The 20879-nt window shown below is 46.4% G+C and overlaps 13 non-coding genes across 13 annotated transcripts; all 13 read left to right on the top strand.

The window, feature by feature from the left end:
* The first annotated feature begins 367 nt into the window (after positions 1 to 367).
* LOC142288750 (U2 spliceosomal RNA) lies at positions 368 to 558 on the top strand. The gene has a single exon (XR_012749386.1). It is a non-coding gene; the product is annotated as a U2 spliceosomal RNA (small nuclear RNA).
* A 1387-nt stretch (positions 559 to 1945) lies between these two features.
* On the top strand, positions 1946 to 2136 carry LOC142288748 (U2 spliceosomal RNA). Its single transcript, XR_012749384.1, has one exon. It is a non-coding gene; the product is annotated as a U2 spliceosomal RNA (small nuclear RNA).
* A 1387-nt stretch (positions 2137 to 3523) lies between these two features.
* Positions 3524 to 3714, top strand: LOC142288747 (U2 spliceosomal RNA). Its single transcript, XR_012749383.1, has one exon. It is a non-coding gene; the product is annotated as a U2 spliceosomal RNA (small nuclear RNA).
* Positions 3715 to 5101: 1387 nt separating this feature from the next.
* LOC142288746 (U2 spliceosomal RNA) lies at positions 5102 to 5292 on the top strand. The gene has a single exon (XR_012749382.1). It is a non-coding gene; the product is annotated as a U2 spliceosomal RNA (small nuclear RNA).
* A 1387-nt stretch (positions 5293 to 6679) lies between these two features.
* LOC142288745 (U2 spliceosomal RNA) lies at positions 6680 to 6870 on the top strand. The gene has a single exon (XR_012749381.1). It is a non-coding gene; the product is annotated as a U2 spliceosomal RNA (small nuclear RNA).
* Positions 6871 to 8257: 1387 nt separating this feature from the next.
* On the top strand, positions 8258 to 8448 carry LOC142288744 (U2 spliceosomal RNA). Its single transcript, XR_012749380.1, has one exon. It is a non-coding gene; the product is annotated as a U2 spliceosomal RNA (small nuclear RNA).
* A 1387-nt stretch (positions 8449 to 9835) lies between these two features.
* LOC142288743 (U2 spliceosomal RNA) lies at positions 9836 to 10026 on the top strand. Its single transcript, XR_012749379.1, has one exon. It is a non-coding gene; the product is annotated as a U2 spliceosomal RNA (small nuclear RNA).
* A 1387-nt stretch (positions 10027 to 11413) lies between these two features.
* On the top strand, positions 11414 to 11604 carry LOC142288742 (U2 spliceosomal RNA). Its single transcript, XR_012749378.1, has one exon. It is a non-coding gene; the product is annotated as a U2 spliceosomal RNA (small nuclear RNA).
* Positions 11605 to 12991: 1387 nt separating this feature from the next.
* Positions 12992 to 13182, top strand: LOC142288741 (U2 spliceosomal RNA). The gene has a single exon (XR_012749377.1). It is a non-coding gene; the product is annotated as a U2 spliceosomal RNA (small nuclear RNA).
* Positions 13183 to 14569: 1387 nt separating this feature from the next.
* Positions 14570 to 14761, top strand: LOC142288751 (U2 spliceosomal RNA). Its single transcript, XR_012749387.1, has one exon. It is a non-coding gene; the product is annotated as a U2 spliceosomal RNA (small nuclear RNA).
* A 1387-nt stretch (positions 14762 to 16148) lies between these two features.
* Positions 16149 to 16339, top strand: LOC142288740 (U2 spliceosomal RNA). Its single transcript, XR_012749376.1, has one exon. It is a non-coding gene; the product is annotated as a U2 spliceosomal RNA (small nuclear RNA).
* A 1387-nt stretch (positions 16340 to 17726) lies between these two features.
* Positions 17727 to 17917, top strand: LOC142288739 (U2 spliceosomal RNA). Its single transcript, XR_012749375.1, has one exon. It is a non-coding gene; the product is annotated as a U2 spliceosomal RNA (small nuclear RNA).
* A 1387-nt stretch (positions 17918 to 19304) lies between these two features.
* On the top strand, positions 19305 to 19495 carry LOC142288737 (U2 spliceosomal RNA). Its single transcript, XR_012749373.1, has one exon. It is a non-coding gene; the product is annotated as a U2 spliceosomal RNA (small nuclear RNA).
* Positions 19496 to 20879: the final 1384 nt, after the last annotated feature.

Raw genomic sequence — 20879 nt, 5'->3', positions numbered from 1 at the left:
GGAAAAGATTAGGGTTTGGGGATGATGAAAGGGCTTTCTACGGGTAAGGATGGCAAAGGGTGGCAGTGACGGAAAGTCAGGCAACCTGTCCTGTCCGTCTTTTTGTATCGTGAATTGGAAAGACTGCAAGGGGGAGGGGAGTTGCTTGCGCCCTAAAGGAGGAGTTATTCAGATTCATTGCAGTGGGCGGCGGCTGCAAAACGCACCATTCTTCTTGTTTTGGCTCTGCAAAGCAGCCTTTTCAAGGGTTGGCTTGGGTGACAAAATGTCTTGTGTAGGCGTGGGTTTGTCTCCCTCTCGCTCTCTCTCCCTAAGATGTGTCCGGCATAGGCCAGGGTGCCACTCGAGGCCCAAACCAATTCTGGTTATCGCTTCTCGGCCTTTTGGCTAAGATCAAGTGTAGTATCTGTTCTTATCAGTTTAATATCTGATACGTCCCCTATCTGGGGACCATATATTAAATGGATTTTTAGAACAGGGAGATGGAAAAAGAGCTTGCTCTGTCCACTCCACGCATTGACCTGGTATTGCAGTACCTCCAGGAACGGTGCACCCCTTCTTAACCCAGTTTCCAAAAGCAGAACTCAATTCACCTGATTCATATTAGCCCGATTTAATGAATTGGAAGAAAGCATACGTCTTCATATGCACCTCAATTTGGCCCATTCACTTTTCACACTTCCTCCTTTTGTTTTTTATCTTTCACACTTTTGACTTTCTTTATTCATCCAAATAGCAAACTCATCACCACTCAACCTGACCAACTCGGCTATGTCCCCGTGCTGCAGTTCTCTGTCTTATCTAGATCATTTGCAATTGAATGGAATAGATCCCTTTTGGACAAAGTGGATTCACCTGCTGCTGCAGTGACCACAGGTGTGATAACATCTAGAATTGGCATCTGGTGCGATCTCTCCGCTTCCACTCCAAAGAAAGTTACCTGTTTATTCCTATCATGCATTGGTTTTTGGGGTTTTCTTTGAGTAATGATGATCTCTTTAGTAGTCTGTTGGCGCCCTCTCCTGGAGGAATAGTTTGCTTGCTCTTGGACATTCTAAAAGAGAGGTCATGATAGACATTGAGCTTCTGAGCTCAATTGGGGACAGTCATGGGTGATGAATGTTTGCAACCTACTGCGAAGCCTCATACCGCAATATAAGGAACGTCAAATACTAAGAAAGGGCGGCCTATGAAAGAATTACTACTTTCAATAAGTACACTTAAACGGCTAATTGGGAATAGAAAAACTGTAAAAAGCCCTCTGAGAAAGCCCCCCTCTAACCTTTGATAGTAAGCTTTTCTGTAGTCTGCCTGTTGATGTATTTTCCGTTTGAACTGTGCACAACATGAAGAGACGGAACACTGGCGGCTTGTCACAATGCCCCCCGATGACATCACAATAGCGCTGCTGCCTAGAAAACAAGCTGCGCAGAAGAAGTTGTTCTTTGGGTGGGAGGGTGGGCTAGTGGAAGGAGGGGGCAATCTCTTTTTTTCCCGGGTGGTAGGGGGATGACAGGAGAAGGGAAGCGGGTGGTGAGAAAGGTACAGAGGGCAGGGTTTGGGGGCTGGGAAGGAAAGGGAAAAGATTAGGGTTTGGGGATGATGAAAGGGCTTTCTACGGGTAAGGATGGCAAAGGGTGGCAGTGACGGAAAGTCAGGCAACCTGTCCTGTCCGTCTTTTTGTATCGTGAATTGGAAAGACTGCAAGGGGGAGGGGAGTTGCTTGCGCCCTAAAGGAGGAGTTATTCAGATTCATTGCAGTGGGCGGCGGCTGCAAAACGCACCATTCTTCTTGTTTTGGCTCTGCAAAGCAGCCTTTTCAAGGGTTGGCTTGGGTGACAAAATGTCTTGTGTAGGCGTGGGTTTGTCTCCCTCTCGCTCTCTCTCCCTAAGATGTGTCCGGCATAGGCCAGGGTGCCACTCGAGGCCCAAACCAATTCTGGTTATCGCTTCTCGGCCTTTTGGCTAAGATCAAGTGTAGTATCTGTTCTTATCAGTTTAATATCTGATACGTCCCCTATCTGGGGACCATATATTAAATGGATTTTTAGAACAGGGAGATGGAAAAAGAGCTTGCTCTGTCCACTCCACGCATTGACCTGGTATTGCAGTACCTCCAGGAACGGTGCACCCCTTCTTAACCCAGTTTCCAAAAGCAGAACTCAATTCACCTGATTCATATTAGCCCGATTTAATGAATTGGAAGAAAGCATACGTCTTCATATGCACCTCAATTTGGCCCATTCACTTTTCACACTTCCTCCTTTTGTTTTTTATCTTTCACACTTTTGACTTTCTTTATTCATCCTAATAGCAAACTCATCACCACTCAACCTGACCAACTCGGCTATGTCCCCGTGCTGCAGTTCTCTGTCTTATCTAGATCATTTGCAATTGAATGGAATAGATCCCTTTTGGACAAAGTGGATTCACCTGCTGCTGCAGTGACCACAGGTGTGATAACATCTAGAATTGGCATCTGGTGCGATCTCTCCGCTTCCACTCCAAAGAAAGTTACCTGTTTATTCCTATCATGCATTGGTTTTTGGGGTTTTCTTTGAGTAATGATGATCTCTTTAGTAGTCTGTTGGCGCCCTCTCCTGGAGGAATAGTTTGCTTGCTCTTGGACATTCTAAAAGAGAGGTCATGATAGACATTGAGCTTCTGAGCTCAATTGGGGACAGTCATGGGTGATGAATGTTTGCAACCTACTGCGAAGCCTCATACCGCAATATAAGGAACGTCAAATACTAAGAAAGGGCGGCCTATGAAAGAATTACTACTTTCAATAAGTACACTTAAACGGCTAATTGGGAATAGAAAAACTGTAAAAAGCCCTCTGAGAAAGCCCCCCTCTAACCTTTGATAGTAAGCTTTTCTGTAGTCTGCCTGTTGATGTATTTTCCGTTTGAACTGTGCACAACATGAAGAGACGGAACACTGGCGGCTTGTCACAATGCCCCCCGATGACATCACAATAGCGCTGCTGCCTAGAAAACAAGCTGCGCAGAAGAAGTTGTTCTTTGGGTGGGAGGGTGGGCTAGTGGAAGGAGGGGGCAATCTCTTTTTTTCCCGGGTGGTAGGGGGATGACAGGAGAAGGGAAGCGGGTGGTGAGAAAGGTACAGAGGGCAGGGTTTGGGGGCTGGGAAGGAAAGGGAAAAGATTAGGGTTTGGGGATGATGAAAGGGCTTTCTACGGGTAAGGATGGCAAAGGGTGGCAGTGACGGAAAGTCAGGCAACCTGTCCTGTCCGTCTTTTTGTATCGTGAATTGGAAAGACTGCAAGGGGGAGGGGAGTTGCTTGCGCCCTAAAGGAGGAGTTATTCAGATTCATTGCAGTGGGCGGCGGCTGCAAAACGCACCATTCTTCTTGTTTTGGCTCTGCAAAGCAGCCTTTTCAAGGGTTGGCTTGGGTGACAAAATGTCTTGTGTAGGCGTGGGTTTGTCTCCCTCTCGCTCTCTCTCCCTAAGATGTGTCCGGCATAGGCCAGGGTGCCACTCGAGGCCCAAACCAATTCTGGTTATCGCTTCTCGGCCTTTTGGCTAAGATCAAGTGTAGTATCTGTTCTTATCAGTTTAATATCTGATACGTCCCCTATCTGGGGACCATATATTAAATGGATTTTTAGAACAGGGAGATGGAAAAAGAGCTTGCTCTGTCCACTCCACGCATTGACCTGGTATTGCAGTACCTCCAGGAACGGTGCACCCCTTCTTAACCCAGTTTCCAAAAGCAGAACTCAATTCACCTGATTCATATTAGCCCGATTTAATGAATTGGAAGAAAGCATACGTCTTCATATGCACCTCAATTTGGCCCATTCACTTTTCACACTTCCTCCTTTTGTTTTTTATCTTTCACACTTTTGACTTTCTTTATTCATCCAAATAGCAAACTCATCACCACTCAACCTGACCAACTCGGCTATGTCCCCGTGCTGCAGTTCTCTGTCTTATCTAGATCATTTGCAATTGAATGGAATAGATCCCTTTTGGACAAAGTGGATTCACCTGCTGCTGCAGTGACCACAGGTGTGATAACATCTAGAATTGGCATCTGGTGCGATCTCTCCGCTTCCACTCCAAAGAAAGTTACCTGTTTATTCCTATCATGCATTGGTTTTTGGGGTTTTCTTTGAGTAATGATGATCTCTTTAGTAGTCTGTTGGCGCCCTCTCCTGGAGGAATAGTTTGCTTGCTCTTGGACATTCTAAAAGAGAGGTCATGATAGACATTGAGCTTCTGAGCTCAATTGGGGACAGTCATGGGTGATGAATGTTTGCAACCTACTGCGAAGCCTCATACCGCAATATAAGGAACGTCAAATACTAAGAAAGGGCGGCCTATGAAAGAATTACTACTTTCAATAAGTACACTTAAACGGCTAATTGGGAATAGAAAAACTGTAAAAAGCCCTCTGAGAAAGCCCCCCTCTAACCTTTGATAGTAAGCTTTTCTGTAGTCTGCCTGTTGATGTATTTTCCGTTTGAACTGTGCACAACATGAAGAGACGGAACACTGGCGGCTTGTCACAATGCCCCCCGATGACATCACAATAGCGCTGCTGCCTAGAAAACAAGCTGCGCAGAAGAAGTTGTTCTTTGGGTGGGAGGGTGGGCTAGTGGAAGGAGGGGGCAATCTCTTTTTTTCCCGGGTGGTAGGGGGATGACAGGAGAAGGGAAGCGGGTGGTGAGAAAGGTACAGAGGGCAGGGTTTGGGGGCTGGGAAGGAAAGGGAAAAGATTAGGGTTTGGGGATGATGAAAGGGCTTTCTACGGGTAAGGATGGCAAAGGGTGGCAGTGACGGAAAGTCAGGCAACCTGTCCTGTCCGTCTTTTTGTATCGTGAATTGGAAAGACTGCAAGGGGGAGGGGAGTTGCTTGCGCCCTAAAGGAGGAGTTATTCAGATTCATTGCAGTGGGCGGCGGCTGCAAAACGCACCATTCTTCTTGTTTTGGCTCTGCAAAGCAGCCTTTTCAAGGGTTGGCTTGGGTGACAAAATGTCTTGTGTAGGCGTGGGTTTGTCTCCCTCTCGCTCTCTCTCCCTAAGATGTGTCCGGCATAGGCCAGGGTGCCACTCGAGGCCCAAACCAATTCTGGTTATCGCTTCTCGGCCTTTTGGCTAAGATCAAGTGTAGTATCTGTTCTTATCAGTTTAATATCTGATACGTCCCCTATCTGGGGACCATATATTAAATGGATTTTTAGAACAGGGAGATGGAAAAAGAGCTTGCTCTGTCCACTCCACGCATTGACCTGGTATTGCAGTACCTCCAGGAACGGTGCACCCCTTCTTAACCCAGTTTCCAAAAGCAGAACTCAATTCACCTGATTCATATTAGCCCGATTTAATGAATTGGAAGAAAGCATACGTCTTCATATGCACCTCAATTTGGCCCATTCACTTTTCACACTTCCTCCTTTTGTTTTTTATCTTTCACACTTTTGACTTTCTTTATTCATCCAAATAGCAAACTCATCACCACTCAACCTGACCAACTCGGCTATGTCCCCGTGCTGCAGTTCTCTGTCTTATCTAGATCATTTGCAATTGAATGGAATAGATCCCTTTTGGACAAAGTGGATTCACCTGCTGCTGCAGTGACCACAGGTGTGATAACATCTAGAATTGGCATCTGGTGCGATCTCTCCGCTTCCACTCCAAAGAAAGTTACCTGTTTATTCCTATCATGCATTGGTTTTTGGGGTTTTCTTTGAGTAATGATGATCTCTTTAGTAGTCTGTTGGCGCCCTCTCCTGGAGGAATAGTTTGCTTGCTCTTGGACATTCTAAAAGAGAGGTCATGATAGACATTGAGCTTCTGAGCTCAATTGGGGACAGTCATGGGTGATGAATGTTTGCAACCTACTGCGAAGCCTCATACCGCAATATAAGGAACGTCAAATACTAAGAAAGGGCGGCCTATGAAAGAATTACTACTTTCAATAAGTACACTTAAACGGCTAATTGGGAATAGAAAAACTGTAAAAAGCCCTCTGAGAAAGCCCCCCTCTAACCTTTGATAGTAAGCTTTTCTGTAGTCTGCCTGTTGATGTATTTTCCGTTTGAACTGTGCACAACATGAAGAGACGGAACACTGGCGGCTTGTCACAATGCCCCCCGATGACATCACAATAGCGCTGCTGCCTAGAAAACAAGCTGCGCAGAAGAAGTTGTTCTTTGGGTGGGAGGGTGGGCTAGTGGAAGGAGGGGGCAATCTCTTTTTTTCCCGGGTGGTAGGGGGATGACAGGAGAAGGGAAGCGGGTGGTGAGAAAGGTACAGAGGGCAGGGTTTGGGGGCTGGGAAGGAAAGGGAAAAGATTAGGGTTTGGGGATGATGAAAGGGCTTTCTACGGGTAAGGATGGCAAAGGGTGGCAGTGACGGAAAGTCAGGCAACCTGTCCTGTCCGTCTTTTTGTATCGTGAATTGGAAAGACTGCAAGGGGGAGGGGAGTTGCTTGCGCCCTAAAGGAGGAGTTATTCAGATTCATTGCAGTGGGCGGCGGCTGCAAAACGCACCATTCTTCTTGTTTTGGCTCTGCAAAGCAGCCTTTTCAAGGGTTGGCTTGGGTGACAAAATGTCTTGTGTAGGCGTGGGTTTGTCTCCCTCTCGCTCTCTCTCCCTAAGATGTGTCCGGCATAGGCCAGGGTGCCACTCGAGGCCCAAACCAATTCTGGTTATCGCTTCTCGGCCTTTTGGCTAAGATCAAGTGTAGTATCTGTTCTTATCAGTTTAATATCTGATACGTCCCCTATCTGGGGACCATATATTAAATGGATTTTTAGAACAGGGAGATGGAAAAAGAGCTTGCTCTGTCCACTCCACGCATTGACCTGGTATTGCAGTACCTCCAGGAACGGTGCACCCCTTCTTAACCCAGTTTCCAAAAGCAGAACTCAATTCACCTGATTCATATTAGCCCGATTTAATGAATTGGAAGAAAGCATACGTCTTCATATGCACCTCAATTTGGCCCATTCACTTTTCACACTTCCTCCTTTTGTTTTTTATCTTTCACACTTTTGACTTTCTTTATTCATCCAAATAGCAAACTCATCACCACTCAACCTGACCAACTCGGCTATGTCCCCGTGCTGCAGTTCTCTGTCTTATCTAGATCATTTGCAATTGAATGGAATAGATCCCTTTTGGACAAAGTGGATTCACCTGCTGCTGCAGTGACCACAGGTGTGATAACATCTAGAATTGGCATCTGGTGCGATCTCTCCGCTTCCACTCCAAAGAAAGTTACCTGTTTATTCCTATCATGCATTGGTTTTTGGGGTTTTCTTTGAGTAATGATGATCTCTTTAGTAGTCTGTTGGCGCCCTCTCCTGGAGGAATAGTTTGCTTGCTCTTGGACATTCTAAAAGAGAGGTCATGATAGACATTGAGCTTCTGAGCTCAATTGGGGACAGTCATGGGTGATGAATGTTTGCAACCTACTGCGAAGCCTCATACCGCAATATAAGGAACGTCAAATACTAAGAAAGGGCGGCCTATGAAAGAATTACTACTTTCAATAAGTACACTTAAACGGCTAATTGGGAATAGAAAAACTGTAAAAAGCCCTCTGAGAAAGCCCCCCTCTAACCTTTGATAGTAAGCTTTTCTGTAGTCTGCCTGTTGATGTATTTTCCGTTTGAACTGTGCACAACATGAAGAGACGGAACACTGGCGGCTTGTCACAATGCCCCCCGATGACATCACAATAGCGCTGCTGCCTAGAAAACAAGCTGCGCAGAAGAAGTTGTTCTTTGGGTGGGAGGGTGGGCTAGTGGAAGGAGGGGGCAATCTCTTTTTTTCCCGGGTGGTAGGGGGATGACAGGAGAAGGGAAGCGGGTGGTGAGAAAGGTACAGAGGGCAGGGTTTGGGGGCTGGGAAGGAAAGGGAAAAGATTAGGGTTTGGGGATGATGAAAGGGCTTTCTACGGGTAAGGATGGCAAAGGGTGGCAGTGACGGAAAGTCAGGCAACCTGTCCTGTCCGTCTTTTTGTATCGTGAATTGGAAAGACTGCAAGGGGGAGGGGAGTTGCTTGCGCCCTAAAGGAGGAGTTATTCAGATTCATTGCAGTGGGCGGCGGCTGCAAAACGCACCATTCTTCTTGTTTTGGCTCTGCAAAGCAGCCTTTTCAAGGGTTGGCTTGGGTGACAAAATGTCTTGTGTAGGCGTGGGTTTGTCTCCCTCTCGCTCTCTCTCCCTAAGATGTGTCCGGCATAGGCCAGGGTGCCACTCGAGGCCCAAACCAATTCTGGTTATCGCTTCTCGGCCTTTTGGCTAAGATCAAGTGTAGTATCTGTTCTTATCAGTTTAATATCTGATACGTCCCCTATCTGGGGACCATATATTAAATGGATTTTTAGAACAGGGAGATGGAAAAAGAGCTTGCTCTGTCCACTCCACGCATTGACCTGGTATTGCAGTACCTCCAGGAACGGTGCACCCCTTCTTAACCCAGTTTCCAAAAGCAGAACTCAATTCACCTGATTCATATTAGCCCGATTTAATGAATTGGAAGAAAGCATACGTCTTCATATGCACCTCAATTTGGCCCATTCACTTTTCACACTTCCTCCTTTTGTTTTTTATCTTTCACACTTTTGACTTTCTTTATTCATCCAAATAGCAAACTCATCACCACTCAACCTGACCAACTCGGCTATGTCCCCGTGCTGCAGTTCTCTGTCTTATCTAGATCATTTGCAATTGAATGGAATAGATCCCTTTTGGACAAAGTGGATTCACCTGCTGCTGCAGTGACCACAGGTGTGATAACATCTAGAATTGGCATCTGGTGCGATCTCTCCGCTTCCACTCCAAAGAAAGTTACCTGTTTATTCCTATCATGCATTGGTTTTTGGGGTTTTCTTTGAGTAATGATGATCTCTTTAGTAGTCTGTTGGCGCCCTCTCCTGGAGGAATAGTTTGCTTGCTCTTGGACATTCTAAAAGAGAGGTCATGATAGACATTGAGCTTCTGAGCTCAATTGGGGACAGTCATGGGTGATGAATGTTTGCAACCTACTGCGAAGCCTCATACCGCAATATAAGGAACGTCAAATACTAAGAAAGGGCGGCCTATGAAAGAATTACTACTTTCAATAAGTACACTTAAACGGCTAATTGGGAATAGAAAAACTGTAAAAAGCCCTCTGAGAAAGCCCCCCTCTAACCTTTGATAGTAAGCTTTTCTGTAGTCTGCCTGTTGATGTATTTTCCGTTTGAACTGTGCACAACATGAAGAGACGGAACACTGGCGGCTTGTCACAATGCCCCCCGATGACATCACAATAGCGCTGCTGCCTAGAAAACAAGCTGCGCAGAAGAAGTTGTTCTTTGGGTGGGAGGGTGGGCTAGTGGAAGGAGGGGGCAATCTCTTTTTTTCCCGGGTGGTAGGGGGATGACAGGAGAAGGGAAGCGGGTGGTGAGAAAGGTACAGAGGGCAGGGTTTGGGGGCTGGGAAGGAAAGGGAAAAGATTAGGGTTTGGGGATGATGAAAGGGCTTTCTACGGGTAAGGATGGCAAAGGGTGGCAGTGACGGAAAGTCAGGCAACCTGTCCTGTCCGTCTTTTTGTATCGTGAATTGGAAAGACTGCAAGGGGGAGGGGAGTTGCTTGCGCCCTAAAGGAGGAGTTATTCAGATTCATTGCAGTGGGCGGCGGCTGCAAAACGCACCATTCTTCTTGTTTTGGCTCTGCAAAGCAGCCTTTTCAAGGGTTGGCTTGGGTGACAAAATGTCTTGTGTAGGCGTGGGTTTGTCTCCCTCTCGCTCTCTCTCCCTAAGATGTGTCCGGCATAGGCCAGGGTGCCACTCGAGGCCCAAACCAATTCTGGTTATCGCTTCTCGGCCTTTTGGCTAAGATCAAGTGTAGTATCTGTTCTTATCAGTTTAATATCTGATACGTCCCCTATCTGGGGACCATATATTAAATGGATTTTTAGAACAGGGAGATGGAAAAAGAGCTTGCTCTGTCCACTCCACGCATTGACCTGGTATTGCAGTACCTCCAGGAACGGTGCACCCCTTCTTAACCCAGTTTCCAAAAGCAGAACTCAATTCACCTGATTCATATTAGCCCGATTTAATGAATTGGAAGAAAGCATACGTCTTCATATGCACCTCAATTTGGCCCATTCACTTTTCACACTTCCTCCTTTTGTTTTTTATCTTTCACACTTTTGACTTTCTTTATTCATCCAAATAGCAAACTCATCACCACTCAACCTGACCAACTCGGCTATGTCCCCGTGCTGCAGTTCTCTGTCTTATCTAGATCATTTGCAATTGAATGGAATAGATCCCTTTTGGACAAAGTGGATTCACCTGCTGCTGCAGTGACCACAGGTGTGATAACATCTAGAATTGGCATCTGGTGCGATCTCTCCGCTTCCACTCCAAAGAAAGTTACCTGTTTATTCCTATCATGCATTGGTTTTTGGGGTTTTCTTTGAGTAATGATGATCTCTTTAGTAGTCTGTTGGCGCCCTCTCCTGGAGGAATAGTTTGCTTGCTCTTGGACATTCTAAAAGAGAGGTCATGATAGACATTGAGCTTCTGAGCTCAATTGGGGACAGTCATGGGTGATGAATGTTTGCAACCTACTGCGAAGCCTCATACCGCAATATAAGGAACGTCAAATACTAAGAAAGGGCGGCCTATGAAAGAATTACTACTTTCAATAAGTACACTTAAACGGCTAATTGGGAATAGAAAAACTGTAAAAAGCCCTCTGAGAAAGCCCCCCTCTAACCTTTGATAGTAAGCTTTTCTGTAGTCTGCCTGTTGATGTATTTTCCGTTTGAACTGTGCACAACATGAAGAGACGGAACACTGGCGGCTTGTCACAATGCCCCCCGATGACATCACAATAGCGCTGCTGCCTAGAAAACAAGCTGCGCAGAAGAAGTTGTTCTTTGGGTGGGAGGGTGGGCTAGTGGAAGGAGGGGGCAATCTCTTTTTTTCCCGGGTGGTAGGGGGATGACAGGAGAAGGGAAGCGGGTGGTGAGAAAGGTACAGAGGGCAGGGTTTGGGGGCTGGGAAGGAAAGGGAAAAGATTAGGGTTTGGGGATGATGAAAGGGCTTTCTACGGGTAAGGATGGCAAAGGGTGGCAGTGACGGAAAGTCAGGCAACCTGTCCTGTCCGTCTTTTTGTATCGTGAATTGGAAAGACTGCAAGGGGGAGGGGAGTTGCTTGCGCCCTAAAGGAGGAGTTATTCAGATTCATTGCAGTGGGCGGCGGCTGCAAAACGCACCATTCTTCTTGTTTTGGCTCTGCAAAGCAGCCTTTTCAAGGGTTGGCTTGGGTGACAAAATGTCTTGTGTAGGCGTGGGTTTGTCTCCCTCTCGCTCTCTCTCCCTAAGATGTGTCCGGCATAGGCCAGGGTGCCACTCGAGGCCCAAACCAATTCTGGTTATCGCTTCTCGGCCTTTTGGCTAAGATCAAGTGTAGTATCTGTTCTTATCAGTTTAATATCTGATACGTCCCCTATCTGGGGACCATATATTAAATGGATTTTTAGAACAGGGAGATGGAAAAAGAGCTTGCTCTGTCCACTCCACGCATTGACCTGGTATTGCAGTACCTCCAGGAACGGTGCACCCCTTCTTAACCCAGTTTCCAAAAGCAGAACTCAATTCACCTGATTCATATTAGCCCGATTTAATGAATTGGAAGAAAGCATACGTCTTCATATGCACCTCAATTTGGCCCATTCACTTTTCACACTTCCTCCTTTTGTTTTTTATCTTTCACACTTTTGACTTTCTTTATTCATCCAAATAGCAAACTCATCACCACTCAACCTGACCAACTCGGCTATGTCCCCGTGCTGCAGTTCTCTGTCTTATCTAGATCATTTGCAATTGAATGGAATAGATCCCTTTTGGACAAAGTGGATTCACCTGCTGCTGCAGTGACCACAGGTGTGATAACATCTAGAATTGGCATCTGGTGCGATCTCTCCGCTTCCACTCCAAAGAAAGTTACCTGTTTATTCCTATCATGCATTGGTTTTTGGGGTTTTCTTTGAGTAATGATGATCTCTTTAGTAGTCTGTTGGCGCCCTCTCCTGGAGGAATAGTTTGCTTGCTCTTGGACATTCTAAAAGAGAGGTCATGATAGACATTGAGCTTCTGAGCTCAATTGGGGACAGTCATGGGTGATGAATGTTTGCAACCTACTGCGAAGCCTCATACCGCAATATAAGGAACGTCAAATACTAAGAAAGGGCGGCCTATGAAAGAATTACTACTTTCAATAAGTACACTTAAACGGCTAATTGGGAATAGAAAAACTGTAAAAAGCCCTCTGAGAAAGCCCCCCTCTAACCTTTGATAGTAAGCTTTTCTGTAGTCTGCCTGTTGATGTATTTTCCGTTTGAACTGTGCACAACATGAAGAGACGGAACACTGGCGGCTTGTCACAATGCCCCCCGATGACATCACAATAGCGCTGCTGCCTAGAAAACAAGCTGCGCAGAAGAAGTTGTTCTTTGGGTGGGAGGGTGGGCTAGTGGAAGGAGGGGGCAATCTCTTTTTTTCCCGGGTGGTAGGGGGATGACAGGAGAAGGGAAGCGGGTGGTGAGAAAGGTACAGAGGGCAGGGTTTGGGGGCTGGGAAGGAAAGGGAAAAGATTAGGGTTTGGGGATGATGAAAGGGCTTTCTACGGGTAAGGATGGCAAAGGGTGGCAGTGACGGAAAGTCAGGCAACCTGTCCTGTCCGTCTTTTTGTATCGTGAATTGGAAAGACTGCAAGGGGGAGGGGAGTTGCTTGCGCCCTAAAGGAGGAGTTATTCAGATTCATTGCAGTGGGCGGCGGCTGCAAAACGCACCATTCTTCTTGTTTTGGCTCTGCAAAGCAGCCTTTTCAAGGGTTGGCTTGGGTGACAAAATGTCTTGTGTAGGCGTGGGTTTGTCTCCCTCTCGCTCTCTCTCCCTAAGATGTGTCCGGCATAGGCCAGGGTGCCACTCGAGGCCCAAACCAATTCTGGTTATCGCTTCTCGGCCTTTTGGCTAAGATCAAGTGTAGTATCTGTTCTTATCAGTTTAATATCTGATACGTCCCCTATCTGGGGACCATATATTAAATGGATTTTTAGAACAGGGAGATGGAAAAAGAGCTTGCTCTGTCCACTCCACGCATTGACCTGGTATTGCAGTACCTCCAGGAACGGTGCACCCCTTCTTAACCCAGTTTCCAAAAGCAGAACTCAATTCACCTGATTCATATTAGCCCGATTTAATGAATTGGAAGAAAGCATACGTCTTCATATGCACCTCAATTTGGCCCATTCACTTTTCACACTTCCTCCTTTTGTTTTTTATCTTTCACACTTTTGACTTTCTTTATTCATCCAAATAGCAAACTCATCACCACTCAACCTGACCAACTCGGCTATGTCCCCGTGCTGCAGTTCTCTGTCTTATCTAGATCATTTGCAATTGAATGGAATAGATCCCTTTTGGACAAAGTGGATTCACCTGCTGCTGCAGTGACCACAGGTGTGATAACATCTAGAATTGGCATCTGGTGCGATCTCTCCGCTTCCACTCCAAAGAAAGTTACCTGTTTATTCCTATCATGCATTGGTTTTTGGGGTTTTCTTTGAGTAATGATGATCTCTTTAGTAGTCTGTTGGCGCCCTCTCCTGGAGGAATAGTTTGCTTGCTCTTGGACATTCTAAAAGAGAGGTCATGATAGACATTGAGCTTCTGAGCTCAATTGGGGACAGTCATGGGTGATGAATGTTTGCAACCTACTGCGAAGCCTCATACCGCAATATAAGGAACGTCAAATACTAAGAAAGGGCGGCCTATGAAAGAATTACTACTTTCAATAAGTACACTTAAACGGCTAATTGGGAATAGAAAAACTGTAAAAAGCCCTCTGAGAAAGCCCCCCTCTAACCTTTGATAGTAAGCTTTTCTGTAGTCTGCCTGTTGATGTATTTTCCGTTTGAACTGTGCACAACATGAAGAGACGGAACACTGGCGGCTTGTCACAATGCCCCCCGATGACATCACAATAGCGCTGCTGCCTAGAAAACAAGCTGCGCAGAAGAAGTTGTTCTTTGGGTGGGAGGGTGGGCTAGTGGAAGGAGGGGGCAATCTCTTTTTTTCCCGGGTGGTAGGGGGATGACAGGAGAAGGGAAGCGGGTGGTGAGAAAGGTACAGAGGGCAGGGTTTGGGGGCTGGGAAGGAAAGGGAAAAGATTAGGGTTTGGGGATGATGAAAGGGCTTTCTACGGGTAAGGATGGCAAAGGGTGGCAGTGACGGAAAGTCAGGCAACCTGTCCTGTCCGTCTTTTTGTATCGTGAATTGGAAAGACTGCAAGGGGGAGGGGAGTTGCTTGCGCCCTAAAGGAGGAGTTATTCAGATTCATTGCAGTGGGCGGCGGCTGCAAAACGCACCATTCTTCTTGTTTTGGCTCTGCAAAGCAGCCTTTTCAAGGGTTGGCTTGGGTGACAAAATGTCTTGTGTAGGCGTGGGTTTGTCTCCCTCTCGCTCTCTCTCCCTAAGATGTGTCCGGCATAGGCCAGGGTGCCACTCGAGGCCCAAACCAATTCTGGTTATCGCTTCTCGGCCTTTTGGCTAAGATCAAGTGTAGTATCTGTTCTTATCAGTTTAATATCTGATACGTCCCCTTATCTGGGGACCATATATTAAATGGATTTTTAGAACAGGGAGATGGAAAAAGAGCTTGCTCTGTCCACTCCACGCATTGACCTGGTATTGCAGTACCTCCAGGAACGGTGCACCCCTTCTTAACCCAGTTTCCAAAAGCAGAACTCAATTCACCTGATTCATATTAGCCCGATTTAATGAATTGGAAGAAAGCATACGTCTTCATATGCACCTCAATTTGGCCCATTCACTTTTCACACTTCCTCCTTTTGTTTTTTATCTTTCACACTTTTGACTTTCTTTATTCATCCAAATAGCAAACTCATCACCACTCAACCTGACCAACTCGGCTATGTCCCCGTGCTGCAGTTCTCTGTCTTATCTAGATCATTTGCAATTGAATGGAATAGATCCCTTTTGGACAAAGTGGATTCACCTGCTGCTGCAGTGACCACAGGTGTGATAACATCTAGAATTGGCATCTGGTGCGATCTCTCCGCTTCCACTCCAAAGAAAGTTACCTGTTTATTCCTATCATGCATTGGTTTTTGGGGTTTTCTTTGAGTAATGATGATCTCTTTAGTAGTCTGTTGGCGCCCTCTCCTGGAGGAATAGTTTGCTTGCTCTTGGACATTCTAAAAGAGAGGTCATGATAGACATTGAGCTTCTGAGCTCAATTGGGGACAGTCATGGGTGATGAATGTTTGCAACCTACTGCGAAGCCTCATACCGCAATATAAGGAACGTCAAATACTAAGAAAGGGCGGCCTATGAAAGAATTACTACTTTCAATAAGTACACTTAAACGGCTAATTGGGAATAGAAAAACTGTAAAAAGCCCTCTGAGAAAGCCCCCCTCTAACCTTTGATAGTAAGCTTTTCTGTAGTCTGCCTGTTGATGTATTTTCCGTTTGAACTGTGCACAACATGAAGAGACGGAACACTGGCGGCTTGTCACAATGCCCCCCGATGACATCACAATAGCGCTGCTGCCTAGAAAACAAGCTGCGCAGAAGAAGTTGTTCTTTGGGTGGGAGGGTGGGCTAGTGGAAGGAGGGGGCAATCTCTTTTTTTCCCGGGTGGTAGGGGGATGACAGGAGAAGGGAAGCGGGTGGTGAGAAAGGTACAGAGGGCAGGGTTTGGGGGCTGGGAAGGAAAGGGAAAAGATTAGGGTTTGGGGATGATGAAAGGGCTTTCTACGGGTAAGGATGGCAAAGGGTGGCAGTGACGGAAAGTCAGGCAACCTGTCCTGTCCGTCTTTTTGTATCGTGAATTGGAAAGACTGCAAGGGGGAGGGGAGTTGCTTGCGCCCTAAAGGAGGAGTTATTCAGATTCATTGCAGTGGGCGGCGGCTGCAAAACGCACCATTCTTCTTGTTTTGGCTCTGCAAAGCAGCCTTTTCAAGGGTTGGCTTGGGTGACAAAATGTCTTGTGTAGGCGTGGGTTTGTCTCCCTCTCGCTCTCTCTCCCTAAGATGTGTCCGGCATAGGCCAGGGTGCCACTCGAGGCCCAAACCAATTCTGGTTATCGCTTCTCGGCCTTTTGGCTAAGATCAAGTGTAGTATCTGTTCTTATCAGTTTAATATCTGATACGTCCCCTATCTGGGGACCATATATTAAATGGATTTTTAGAACAGGGAGATGGAAAAAGAGCTTGCTCTGTCCACTCCACGCATTGACCTGGTATTGCAGTACCTCCAGGAACGGTGCACCCCTTCTTAACCCAGTTTCCAAAAGCAGAACTCAATTCACCTGATTCATATTAGCCCGATTTAATGAATTGGAAGAAAGCATACGTCTTCATATGCACCTCAATTTGGCCCATTCACTTTTCACACTTCCTCCTTTTGTTTTTTATCTTTCACACTTTTGACTTTCTTTATTCATCCAAATAGCAAACTCATCACCACTCAACCTGACCAACTCGGCTATGTCCCCGTGCTGCAGTTCTCTGTCTTATCTAGATCATTTGCAATTGAATGGAATAGATCCCTTTTGGACAAAGTGGATTCACCTGCTGCTGCAGTGACCACAGGTGTGATAACATCTAGAATTGGCATCTGGTGCGATCTCTCCGCTTCCACTCCAAAGAAAGTTACCTGTTTATTCCTATCATGCATTGGTTTTTGGGGTTTTCTTTGAGTAATGATGATCTCTTTAGTAGTCTGTTGGCGCCCTCTCCTGGAGGAATAGTTTGCTTGCTCTTGGACATTCTAAAAGAGAGGTCATGATAGACATTGAGCTTCTGAGCTCAATTGGGGACAGTCATGGGTGATGAATGTTTGCAACCTACTGCGAAGCCTCATACCGCAATATAAGGAACGTCAAATACTAAGAAAGGGCGGCCTATGAAAGAATTACTACTTTCAATAAGTACACTTAAACGGCTAATTGGGAATAGAAAAACTGTAAAAAGCCCTCTGAGAAAGCCCCCCTCTAACCTTTGATAGTAAGCTTTTCTGTAGTCTGCCTGTTGATGTATTTTCCGTTTGAACTGTGCACAACATGAAGAGACGGAACACTGGCGGCTTGTCACAATGCCCCCCGATGACATCACAATAGCGCTGCTGCCTAGAAAACAAGCTGCGCAGAAGAAGTTGTTCTTTGGGTGGGAGGGTGGGCTAGTGGAAGGAGGGGGCAATCTCTTTTTTTCCCGGGTGGTAGGGGGATGACAGGAGAAGGGAAGCGGGTGGTGAGAAAGGTACAGAGGGCAGGGTTTGGGGGCTGGGAAGGAAAGGGAAAAGATTAGGGTTTGGGGATGATGAAAGGGCTTTCTACGGGTAAGGATGGCAAAGGGTGGCAGTGACGGAAAGTCAGGCAACCTGTCCTGTCCGTCTTTTTGTATCGTGAATTGGAAAGACTGCAAGGGGGAGGGGAGTTGCTTGCGCCCTAAAGGAGGAGTTATTCAGATTCATTGCAGTGGGCGGCGGCTGCAAAACGCACCATTCTTCTTGTTTTGGCTCTGCAAAGCAGCCTTTTCAAGGGTTGGCTTGGGTGACAAAATGTCTTGTGTAGGCGTGGGTTTGTCTCCCTCTCGCTCTCTCTCCCTAAGATGTGTCCGGCATAGGCCAGGGTGCCACTCGAGGCCCAAACCAATTCTGGTTATCGCTTCTCGGCCTTTTGGCTAAGATCAAGTGTAGTATCTGTTCTTATCAGTTTAATATCTGATACGTCCCCTATCTGGGGACCATATATTAAATGGATTTTTAGAACAGGGAGATGGAAAAAGAGCTTGCTCTGTCCACTCCACGCATTGACCTGGTATTGCAGTACCTCCAGGAACGGTGCACCCCTTCTTAACCCAGTTTCCAAAAGCAGAACTCAATTCACCTGATTCATATTAGCCCGATTTAATGAATTGGAAGAAAGCATACGTCTTCATATGCACCTCAATTTGGCCCATTCACTTTTCACACTTCCTCCTTTTGTTTTTTATCTTTCACACTTTTGACTTTCTTTATTCATCCAAATAGCAAACTCATCACCACTCAACCTGACCAACTCGGCTATGTCCCCGTGCTGCAGTTCTCTGTCTTATCTAGATCATTTGCAATTGAATGGAATAGATCCCTTTTGGACAAAGTGGATTCACCTGCTGCTGCAGTGACCACAGGTGTGATAACATCTAGAATTGGCATCTGGTGCGATCTCTCCGCTTCCACTCCAAAGAAAGTTACCTGTTTATTCCTATCATGCATTGGTTTTTGGGGTTTTCTTTGAGTAATGATGATCTCTTTAGTAGTCTGTTGGCGCCCTCTCCTGGAGGAATAGTTTGCTTGCTCTTGGACATTCTAAAAGAGAGGTCATGATAGACATTGAGCTTCTGAGCTCAATTGGGGACAGTCATGGGTGATGAATGTTTGCAACCTACTGCGAAGCCTCATACCGCAATATAAGGAACGTCAAATACTAAGAAAGGGCGGCCTATGAAAGAATTACTACTTTCAATAAGTACACTTAAACGGCTAATTGGGAATAGAAAAACTGTAAAAAGCCCTCTGAGAAAGCCCCCCTCTAACCTTTGATAGTAAGCTTTTCTGTAGTCTGCCTGTTGATGTATTTTCCGTTTGAACTGTGCACAACATGAAGAGACGGAACACTGGCGGCTTGTCACAATGCCCCCCGATGACATCACAATAGCGCTGCTGCCTAGAAAACAAGCTGCGCAGAAGAAGTTGTTCTTTGGGTGGGAGGGTGGGCTAGTGGAAGGAGGGGGCAATCTCTTTTTTTCCCGGGTGGTAGGGGGATGACAGGAGAAGGGAAGCGGGTGGTGAGAAAGGTACAGAGGGCAGGGTTTGGGGGCTGGGAAGGAAAGGGAAAAGATTAGGGTTTGGGGATGATGAAAGGGCTTTCTACGGGTAAGGATGGCAAAGGGTGGCAGTGACGGAAAGTCAGGCAACCTGTCCTGTCCGTCTTTTTGTATCGTGAATTGGAAAGACTGCAAGGGGGAGGGGAGTTGCTTGCGCCCTAAAGGAGGAGTTATTCAGATTCATTGCAGTGGGCGGCGGCTGCAAAACGCACCATTCTTCTTGTTTTGGCTCTGCAAAGCAGCCTTTTCAAGGGTTGGCTTGGGTGACAAAATGTCTTGTGTAGGCGTGGGTTTGTCTCCCTCTCGCTCTCTCTCCCTAAGATGTGTCCGGCATAGGCCAGGGTGCCACTCGAGGCCCAAACCAATTCTGGTTATCGCTTCTCGGCCTTTTGGCTAAGATCAAGTGTAGTATCTGTTCTTATCAGTTTAATATCTGATACGTCCCCTATCTGGGGACCATATATTAAATGGATTTTTAGAACAGGGAGATGGAAAAAGAGCTTGCTCTGTCCACTCCACGCATTGACCTGGTATTGCAGTACCTCCAGGAACGGTGCACCCCTTCTTAACCCAGTTTCCAAAAGCAGAACTCAATTCACCTGATTCATATTAGCCCGATTTAATGAATTGGAAGAAAGCATACGTCTTCATATGCACCTCAATTTGGCCCATTCACTTTTCACACTTCCTCCTTTTGTTTTTTATCTTTCACACTTTTGACTTTCTTTATTCATCCAAATAGCAAACTCATCACCACTCAACCTGACCAACTCGGCTATGTCCCCGTGCTGCAGTTCTCTGTCTTATCTAGATCATTTGCAATTGAATGGAATAGATCCCTTTTGGACAAAGTGGATTCACCTGCTGCTGCAGTGACCACAGGTGTGATAACATCTAGAATTGGCATCTGGTGCGATCTCTCCGCTTCCACTCCAAAGAAAGTTACCTGTTTATTCCTATCATGCATTGGTTTTTGGGGTTTTCTTTGAGTAATGATGATCTCTTTAGTAGTCTGTTGGCGCCCTCTCCTGGAGGAATAGTTTGCTTGCTCTTGGACATTCTAAAAGAGAGGTCATGATAGACATTGAGCTTCTGAGCTCAATTGGGGACAGTCATGGGTGATGAATGTTTGCAACCTACTGCGAAGCCTCATACCGCAATATAAGGAACGTCAAATACTAAGAAAGGGCGGCCTATGAAAGAATTACTACTTTCAATAAGTACACTTAAACGGCTAATTGGGAATAGAAAAACTGTAAAAAGCCCTCTGAGAAAGCCCCCCTCTAACCTTTGATAGTAAGCTTTTCTGTAGTCTGCCTGTTGATGTATTTTCCGTTTGAACTGTGCACAACATGAAGAGACGGAACACTGGCGGCTTGTCACAATGCCCCCCGATGACATCACAATAGCGCTGCTGCCTAGAAAACAAGCTGCGCAGAAGAAGTTGTTCTTTGGGTGGGAGGGTGGGCTAGTGGAAGGAGGGGGCAATCTCTTTTTTTCCCGGGTGGTAGGGGGATGACAGGAGAAGGGAAGCGGGTGGTGAGAAAGGTACAGAGGGCAGGGTTTGGGGGCTGGGAAGGAAAGGGAAAAGATTAGGGTTTGGGGATGATGAAAGGGCTTTCTACGGGTAAGGATGGCAAAGGGTGGCAGTGACGGAAAGTCAGGCAACCTGTCCTGTCCGTCTTTTTGTATCGTGAATTGGAAAGACTGCAAGGGGGAGGGGAGTTGCTTGCGCCCTAAAGGAGGAGTTATTCAGATTCATTGCAGTGGGCGGCGGCTGCAAAACGCACCATTCTTCTTGTTTTGGCTCTGCAAAGCAGCCTTTTCAAGGGTTGGCTTGGGTGACAAAATGTCTTGTGTAGGCGTGGGTTTGTCTCCCTCTCGCTCTCTCTCCCTAAGATGTGTCCGGCATAGGCCAGGGTGCCACTCGAGGCCCAAACCAATTCTG

The sequence above is a fragment of the Anomaloglossus baeobatrachus genome, unplaced genomic scaffold (assembly GCF_048569485.1).
Source record: "Anomaloglossus baeobatrachus isolate aAnoBae1 unplaced genomic scaffold, aAnoBae1.hap1 Scaffold_849, whole genome shotgun sequence".
Classification (NCBI taxonomy): Eukaryota; Metazoa; Chordata; class Amphibia; order Anura; family Aromobatidae; genus Anomaloglossus; species Anomaloglossus baeobatrachus.
The sequence above is the reverse complement of the archived record's forward strand: the minus strand, read 5'-3'. Positions and strand labels throughout refer to the sequence as shown.